Raw genomic sequence first — 9267 nt, forward strand, 5'->3', positions numbered from 1 at the left:
ATATTCTTCAGGTTACAGACTCCGCTAACCCAGAAACAGTGCTTCAGGTTAAGAACTTTGCTTCAGGATGAGAACAGAAATCGTGCTCCGGCGGCAGCAGGAAGCCCCATTAGCTAAAGTGGTGCTTCAGGTTAAGAACGGACCTCCGGAACGAATTAAGTACTTAACCCAAGGTACCACTGTATATACATGCTCACAGCAAATGGTGTGATGCTACGTGATTATAAACTGCTTTGAAATCAAATTCACATGGGGCAGCATGTAAATCTTAGAGCTAACTATGCAAATCACACATTTTAGATTTACATGCAGGTTCCACATCAAACAGTTAGGCAAAGCATTTTAGGTCAGGGTGTTTAAAACAAACGGGAGTAGAATGGAGCTGAATATCGGAGTGCTGTTGTTGTTTAGTCGTTTAGTCGTGTCCGACTCTTCGTGACCCCATGGACCAGAGCACGCCAGGCACTCCTGTCTTCCACTGCCTCCCGCAGTTTGGTCAAACTCATGTTTGTAGCTTCGAGAACACTATCCAACCATCTCGTCCTCTGTCGTCCCCTTCTCCTAGTGCCCTCCATCTTTCCCAACATCAGGGTCTTTTCCAGGGAGTCTTCTCTTCTCATGAGGTGGCCAAAGTATTGGAGCCTCAACTTCACGATCTGTCCTTCCAGTGAGCACTCAGGTCTGATTTCCTTAAGAATGGATGCGTTTGATCTTCTTGCAGTCCATGGGACTCTCAAGAGTCTCCTCCAGCACCATAATTCAAAAGCATCAATTCTTCGGCGATCAGCCTTCTTTATGGTCCAGCTCTCACTTCCATACATCACTAATCGGAGTGCTACAGACCATCTTTTAAGAGGGAGCATCACCTAGATCCAAACATTCCTATACATTGCCATATCATGAAATAAAGAACTGCAGGATTATTTATATTATAATGTATGCCAAGTAGAAGGATCCGTCATACTGGAAGGGACAGTTTAAAACAAAAGACTGCCCGGAACCCTATGACTCTTTCCTTCTTTTTTGTTTTATTTAGATACTCCCATTTATTGTATACATCACATAATATTAAGGTCTCTTTAAAAAATCTACAGTCCTCTTTCTGAAGACACCTTTACAGTAGTACCTCGGGTTACAGACACTTCAGGTTACAGACTCCTCTAACCCAGAAATAGTACCTTGGGTTAAGAACTTTGCTTCAGGATGAGAACAGAAATCGTGCTCTGGTGGCGCGGCAGCAGCAGGAGGCCCCATTAGCTAAAGTAGTGCTTCAGGTTAAGAACAGTTTCAGGTTAAAACGGACCTCCAGAACGAATTAAGTACGTAACCTGAAGTACCACTGTAGTATGATGCAAGTTTGGATCCATTCATGGAAACAAATGGATAGTCTTTGGTATCCTTATGTCTCTTCCCATCCCACCCCCCCAAAACAGGCATAGGCAAACTCAGCCCTGCAGATGTTTTGGGACTACAACTCCCATGATCCCTAGCTAACAGGACCAGTGGTCAGGGATGATGAGAACTGTAGTCTCAAAACATCTGGAGGGCCGAATTTGCCTATGCCTGCCCCAAAACTTACTGTGGTCTGAAGTTTCATGGGCCAGCATTCACCTAAGTGGGACTGCACCATTCCATGCTCAACTTTCAGTTCTTCCCACATATGCGTTTGAGATGGGTGTTGTGCATCTTGCAGGGATCAGCTGCACTGAATGACCAGATCCGGTTGCTCAACGCTGCCTCCTTGCAACTTTCTCAGAAAAACTCAAGACGGCTCTTCTGTGATGACACCATTTGCCTCGGCTTCGAACAAGTTTTCTTATTTTTCTGCTTTGATGACCTATAAAGAAGAGTTGTGTGCAACTCAAAGGCTTACATTAACACTTCATATGCTCTGTAGAGCCAACATAACTACTAATGGCTCTACTCACAAGGTTCACACCTGGTTCACACATAATGCTAGTCTATGGCTTATTAAACCATGGCTTAGTGTTATGTGTGAACCCTGCCCAGTGACTTAACTAGGATTTCTGTACTGAAAACACGATCTCTGAAGCCTTTGTTTTTGCTTTTTTAATGGCTTGGTGTTATGTGTGAACCCATCACCCTTTCTTAAGCACAAGATAATTTGTGCCTGGTTAAATAAATCATGGCTTAGAGTTGTATGTCAACCAGGCCAACGTGTGTGTAAACATCAGATGAATGTAAAAATCTAGCAATTGAAAACATTGCACAGCTTCTGTCTGTGAGCCTCTCACTCCACCTCCACTCCCAGCTTGTTCTCTGGAGGCACAGAATTTGATGGATCTGAATGTTCTGAAATTGCAGCCATGAAAGAATTGACTAGTCAGTGTTGAATTGGTTCCCCCTGCCTTTTTTGGACCAGATTCAGACTATGTCATACTGTTGCCCTGCAGATGTTGTTGGTCTCCCAACTACCCCCAGTGGCCAGGGCTGGTTGTAGTCCCAAGAACCTGAAAAATCATCTCACCTCTTACATACCCAGTCAATAACTTTGTAGATGAGGGCCTCCTGCAAATAACAACTTATCAGGCGGTCCATTCTGCACAGTATAGGAATCAGGCCTTTGTTATGGCACCTCTCCTTAAATGTTAGACAGGCACCATCTCCGTTGTATTTTTGTCACCTGCATTAGTATTGGAGTTGTTTTAAAGTGGATTTTAAAGATGTTTATTCTTGTACATAAACGTAAGGGACGCGGGTGGCGCTGTGGGTAAAAGCCTCAGTGCCTAGGGCTTGCTGATCGAAAGGTCGGCGGTTCGAATCCCCGCGGCGGGGTGCGCTCCCGTTGTTCGGTCCCAGCGCCTGCCAACCTAGCAGTTCGAAAGCACCTTCGGGTGTAAGTAGATAAATAGGGACCGCTTACTAGCGGGAAGGTAAACGGCGTTTCCGTGTGCGGCTCTGGCTCGCCAGAGCAGCGATGTCACGCTGGCCACGTGACCCGGAAGTGTCTCCGGACAGCGCTGGCCCCCAGCCTCTTGAGTGAGATGGGCGCACAACCCTAGAGTCTGGCAAGACTGGCCTGTACAGGCAGGGGTACCTTTACCTTTACCTTTATTCTTGTACAGTCGTACCTCGGGTTAAGTACTTAATTCGTTTCGGAGGTCCACACTTAACCTGAAACTGTTCTTAACATGAACCACCACTTTAGCTAATGGGGCCTCCTGCTGCTGCCACGCCACCGCAGCACGATTTCTGTTCTCATCCTGAAGCAAAGTTCTTAACCCAAGGTACTATTTCTGGGTTAGCGGAGTCTGTAACCTGAAGCATATGTAACCTGAAGCGTATGTAACCTGAGGTACCACTGTATTGCTTGTTGTTTGCTGCCCTGCACTCCTTTTGAGAGGAGGAATGGGATATACATTTTTTTTTATTATTATTATTATTATTATTATTATTATTATTATTATTAAATAATAATAATAATAATAATAATAATAATAATAATAATAATAATAATAATAATAATAATAATAAATAGCTAGAGGGACACAGGTTAGACACCCCTGCTTCAGTCCCATTCAAATCAAGTGGATAAGGTACTGATGATAAACAGTGGCTAACTCAGGCTGCGTACACATTACCAACTTCAAATTCAACTACATTGTTCTTTTTCTTGACACTAATCCAAGCTGATGGGGGGGCGGGGACGCATCAAAATGCAGTATTTCGTAAGAAATGACACAATAGATACAGATTGTGGCTAACGTGTGAACACTCTTCCTACCCAGCTGTGGGCATGCACCGGATGCAGACACAGTCATAGTTTTTGGATCCAACCTCTTATCATTCTTGTCATCACACTCATCATTATTTGCGTCTCTCTGTGTGTCCTGGTTTCTTGGCAAAGTTACCAAGAGTTTTGCAACTCCCAAGATTATCTGCTCCTACACTCTTTATTCCCCGCCCTCCCCCCCCCCCCCCCACAGCTTCTGTCTGGTGAAAAATAAGTTGATATGTTAATCAAGCAGGACACAGTAGTACCCAGGCATGCACCCTCTGTGTGGGAGAGAGAAGATTGGATGCAGCCAGGTGCCACTTGTTGAAGGAGGAAATGTTAAAGAAAATAGGCGACCTGTTGAAATGTATAGAACACCTATCTTACAGATGTTGATGTATCTGTTGGTCTAGTTTTTAAAATTAAAAGGCTTCTTCAGAATTGTGGAATCCTCAGCAAGGAGTGAAGAGGGGAAATGGTGCATGTAGCCTTAATGATTTTTCCCTCCCCCCCCCCACCCTGAAAACATGGGTGAATTGTGCAGTGAAGATTTTTGTCTCTGCTCCTGCCCTGTGAACTGTCCCAGGAAGGCTTTTTGCCAAGTTTCAGTGGGCCTCAGGCAGCAGCTTCTTGAAGTTGGAATGTTCCCCCCCCCCTTTTTTTTTTGTGCACAAAAAATACCTAGAAGCTTTGTGGGTGATACCTGAAGCCAAATAGCACTCATTACCCTGATGGTTATTTATTAGCATTTATATTAAGGCTGGTGGCTGTGAACCACACATTAATAAACACCCTTTGCTATTGAATAAAAGTGAGACTTTCAGTCCTTTGGCTCTGCTGAAAAGCAGCTCAATGCGGAAAGAGCAAGCGCCAGTCGCATGAATCTGGTTTTGAAATAAAGTTTAAAATACAAAAAAGGAATCCCGTCCTGCAACAATAATGGCTAATTAAATTATACAACCATGATGCTAATTAAAAGAAAAGGGGAGATACTTTTGAATATTTGATGTCCTCGTGGACAGCAAATAAACATTGGTGTGGTTATAGGGTGGTTGAAGGAGCAGACTGACCTTCATGGAGAACCTGAGCACGAGAGACAAGGATTTACCATTGCATTCCACACCCAGTCAGCTTGTAACAGCCATGACTGAGACTATACATTTCGCTTTATTCTGCATCCTGTAGAATCCCACTGCTGCTTTCTGAATTGATGTATGCCATTGGCCATGATCCATATCTCTCTGTATCTATCTAGCCATTTCTTATGAAAGAAGAAGAGCCTGCTGGATCAGACCAGTGGCCCATCTAGTCCTTTTTCTAATGGTGGCCAACCAGATGCCTGTGGCTTAGACTCCTTAAGGCCTTGGATCTACCGGTAGCCCCACCCTGAATGACCCCATTGAGAGCTTCCCTCTTGTTTCCTCTGCTGGCATTCTCTGCCTGCTGGCCATCAGAGAGGCAACAATGCACCTTTCTACTACCTGCCCCTCTGCACTCAGCCATCAACAGGGTAAGTGGGTAGGATCGTACTCAAAAATAGCCTGAAGAGAAGCTTGAGGGAGTGAAAGTCATTTTGTTGCTGTTAGATGTGTGTCAAATACACCGCGAGGACAGCAGTTGACGTGGGGTAGGGAAGCCACCTGCTTTGCAGAAAGGCAGAAGGATCACCCACTCTTTTCTTCCCACCCTTGTTCACAGCATTGCAGCAGTGAGTATAAAATCAGCTTCCCAAACAGCCTTCTGTTGGGCCAAACTAATCATGATTTCAGTTGTGTGAAAATTAAGTTTGTGAGTGAGAGTCGATGAACAAGACAAAGGCTCCTTAGATCAAAGATGGGGTACCTGTGGCCATCATCCCTGACCACTGGCCATGCTGCCTGGGGCTGATGGGAGTTAAAGACTGAAGGGCCACAGCTTCAGATACCAGGTGCCTAACTGTGAAGGAAGACAATAGGATGATCATCTTGTCAGTATCCCATTCAAGCAGGAGAATTTACATTGATCCCAGCTGTTTTCAGTTGCACCCTGGCCAGTGAACATTTTTTTTGGGGGGGGGAGGAATGAATGTTGGAGTCAGACAAAAGGAAGCTCTGTCTACTCAATGGCAAGGGTTTTTTTTTGTACATATTTAGAACTTCTGGATCAAAGGTTCTCTTCATTTTCTTCTATCACTGAGACCTGGTGTCTTGTTTTGGTCTTTGTTTTTCAGGGATTCGCAGTTAAGGGAAAGGAACCCTTGACTTGCATTGAGTCGAATAAGACATATTTCAGAAGAAGCAGTTCAGAAGAACCACCATGCACCTAAGTCAGGGTTTAGTGAATGCTGGATTGTAGTCCAAAGTCAAAGTTCAGAGAGTCCTAGTCAAGAAGGACAAGGACTTGAAATCAAAAAGCATGCAGTCAGATTTGAGCAGGTGATCAACTCCCATGAGTATTGCAAGAGGGGAAAGTCAGGGCTTGAGTTAGAGCAGGGGTCAGCAAACTTTCCGCACCTCGGGCCGATGTCTCCAGCACCAATCACGCGGCCGGCCGGAGGGCGGGGGAGCGTGTGCCCATACGCGTGCACACACGCTATTTCCAGCGCACTTCCGGGTTGGAGGAGCACCGGAAATAGCTTGTGCGCATGTGCACGGGGCCTCCTCCGACCTGGATGTGCACTGGAAATAACGCTTGCGCACAAGCTCTTTCTGGTGCTCCTCCGACCCGGAAGTGGGCAGCCATGCAGCGCAGCGCTGGTAAGAGCAGGGGTCGCTGCGGGCCGGATAAACGAGTCCCTCGGGCCTTATCTGGCCCGCGGACCTTAGTTTGGGGACCCCTGAGTTAGAGCAAGGCAGCCCACTGAGCAGTCTGTGCACGTCAAGAAACATGAACCCAGACATGAGCCAGCACAAGAAGAAGGTCCCAAAGTTGAAAAGAAATGAATGCCTAGCTACCTCAGCTCCAGGAAAGATGGCTGTTGAGCTCAGGTGGCTGCTTGTTTGATATAGATGCCTCTTAACAGTCTATGAGCACATCATGCACTTGGTAAAGCTAGGTAGGTTGGTCAGTGTATGCCATATTAGGTTCCGTTATGGAAGAAAGCTGAGAAATAAATGAAAATAGCACCCAGGGCCAGTAACTAATACAGCAGGAGATGGGAGACAGAACTCCGAGTGTGATCCTTTCTGCTTGTGTTGAGTGACTGAAGGCTTTGATGCCATGCAGTTCCTCATTCAGGATAACTTATTTATTGGCTCTCCCTTGATGTAACACTAACAAAGGGACCTTTGAAAGCATTGCACCAAAAAGGCAGAAATGGCGGCGCAGTTCCTCCTAACTTTTAGAGTCATTTTTAACACCAAAAGTTGAGGGAAGGTTTAAAGATTCACAACTCTTTGTGGATTTCTGCTACAGGGTGTCCTGAACCCCTGGCCTACCTGGTAGCAAGTCAGTATGCCAAGTTCAAAGTCCAGGGGTCAATCCACGCAAAGGTCAGGAAATGAAGTCCAAGATCAATCAAAGTAGCTAATTACAGGTAGGTAGCCATGTTGGTCTGCCGTAGTTGAAACAAAATAAAATAAAAAATTCATTCCAGTAGCACCTTAGAGACCAACTAAGTTAGTTATTGGTATGAGCTTTTGTGTGCATGCACACTTCTGTTTCAGTGCTATTGGAATGATTTTATTATATATATTTTATTTTGTTTTGTTTCGACAAAGTAGCTAAATCTGAATTCTAGCAGTCAAGATACCCAAAGTACCGTCCCATAGAGGTCCAGGAGCAACCAAGCCAAGGTCCATCAACATGGGCAGTTGAGCAGACACAGCACCTCAGCTCTACTTCCCTTGTGTGCAGCTGATTGCAGCATCTGAGCTTGACGAGGCAGGTGACTCTCACCTGTTCCAAGCCTCCTCCAACTGAGGAATCACACCCCTCCTCTCAGAGCTAGCGAGCCCCACCTGGCCAGCCAGGGAGCTGGGCTGTGGGCTTTTGCCTGCCTCAGCCTCCAAGAGCACCCCTCCCGCTGCTCCCTGCACCTCAGAGCCCACTGTGTTTGTGGTGACAGGGGCTCCTCTGGCTCTGGTGATGAATCCTGCTGCTCTGGATCCAGTGCATTGACATCCATCCTCTAGGCATCCTCCGTCACTCTGTGAGTTCTTCCTTCCCCATCCCCAGCTTGCCCTGGTGTGTCCCAGTCCTGGCTACACCCCTCGCCAGTATCCTTTTCCTCCTCCCCGTTGTACTGCCAGTTCAGGACCCATAGATAATAGCTACCACTACAAAGAAATGCAGAGTCTTCTACCAATGGAAGCTTGCAATTTGCTCAGTGGGGAGGAGGATTATCTTCTTAGAATAATTCCAGGTGTGTAGAGAGACAATGCGCTAGATAGAACAGAAGTGCTGGACCAGGGTAGGCTATACAATCAGAGCAGCCAGCTTCTTAGACTATGGCTTGCATGCTACATACAGTGCCAGATTTAGAGGCTGTTGCACAAGATGCCATCAGAAGGCTCTGCTCCTCCTTGCCCCTAACCTCAGAAGGCTAAGCCAGCTGGGGCCCCCACAAGAGAATGGCTGCTTTTTTGTTTGAGTTTATAACTTTAGTCTAACAAGTTGCCTGCCCCGGGCCTCAGACAAGTTCTGCATGGGCCTTCTTCTAGGTAGTAGTAACAAGCCAAGCCTCTCTGTCGTCTGTAGCTTTTAGAGGCTGACATGATAATGATAGTGATGATGATGATTATATTATTATTATTATTATTAATATTAATACCCTGCCCATCACTGGGTGGCTTCCAACTAAATATTAAAATACAGTAATTCCTCAACCATTAAAAGCTTCCCTAAACAGGGCTGCCTTCAGATGTCTTCTAAAAGTCTGGTAGTTGTTGTTCTCTTTGACATCTGGTGGCAGGGTGTTCCACAGGGTGGGATACAGATATCTGCATGTGGAAATTCTTCCTTATCCCACTCAGTTTTTACCATGGATCGCCTTAAGTTCTATAAAAGATGAACCATGATGCAACATAGGGAGATAATTGTGTGGGGAGGGGGATTCCCCCCTCTACATGACACAGAAGCCCTTCAAGCTAGACCTCTTGAGTCCCAACCCAGCTTTGACTTTATAGTCTTCCTTTTCTGTGCATTATGCTGGCAGGAAGCCAAGTTTCATTTAACACAGAACTTTGATGGCATAACACAGTTAAGTAAAAAGAGGTCGTGATTAGGGCTTGCACAAATGTGTCTCCCTCAGAGGCGAACACGCAGTTGCTGAAATCAGCAGGCAGAGGCACCGTCTTAAGGTGACACTTTACCTTGGGTGCTTGACTGTCCGCCTTAAGCACAAGAAGTCTGCCCTGGCTAGATAATGCCATGGGAAAATGTATCCACTTTTATTTACTGTTCAGAACCTTTATTTTTTCTTCAAAATGCTCATACCCTGGGTTTTCTTCATGATACAAGCCACCTTACAAGAATAACAAAATCCTTTGAAAACAGTGATGGACAGAAACAGCAATTAAATAACCATTAAAGCCCACTATGATAATTTTAAG

This window comes from Podarcis muralis, chromosome 6 (genome assembly GCF_964188315.1).
Source record: "Podarcis muralis chromosome 6, rPodMur119.hap1.1, whole genome shotgun sequence".
NCBI lineage: Eukaryota > Metazoa > Chordata > Lepidosauria > Squamata > Lacertidae > Podarcis > Podarcis muralis.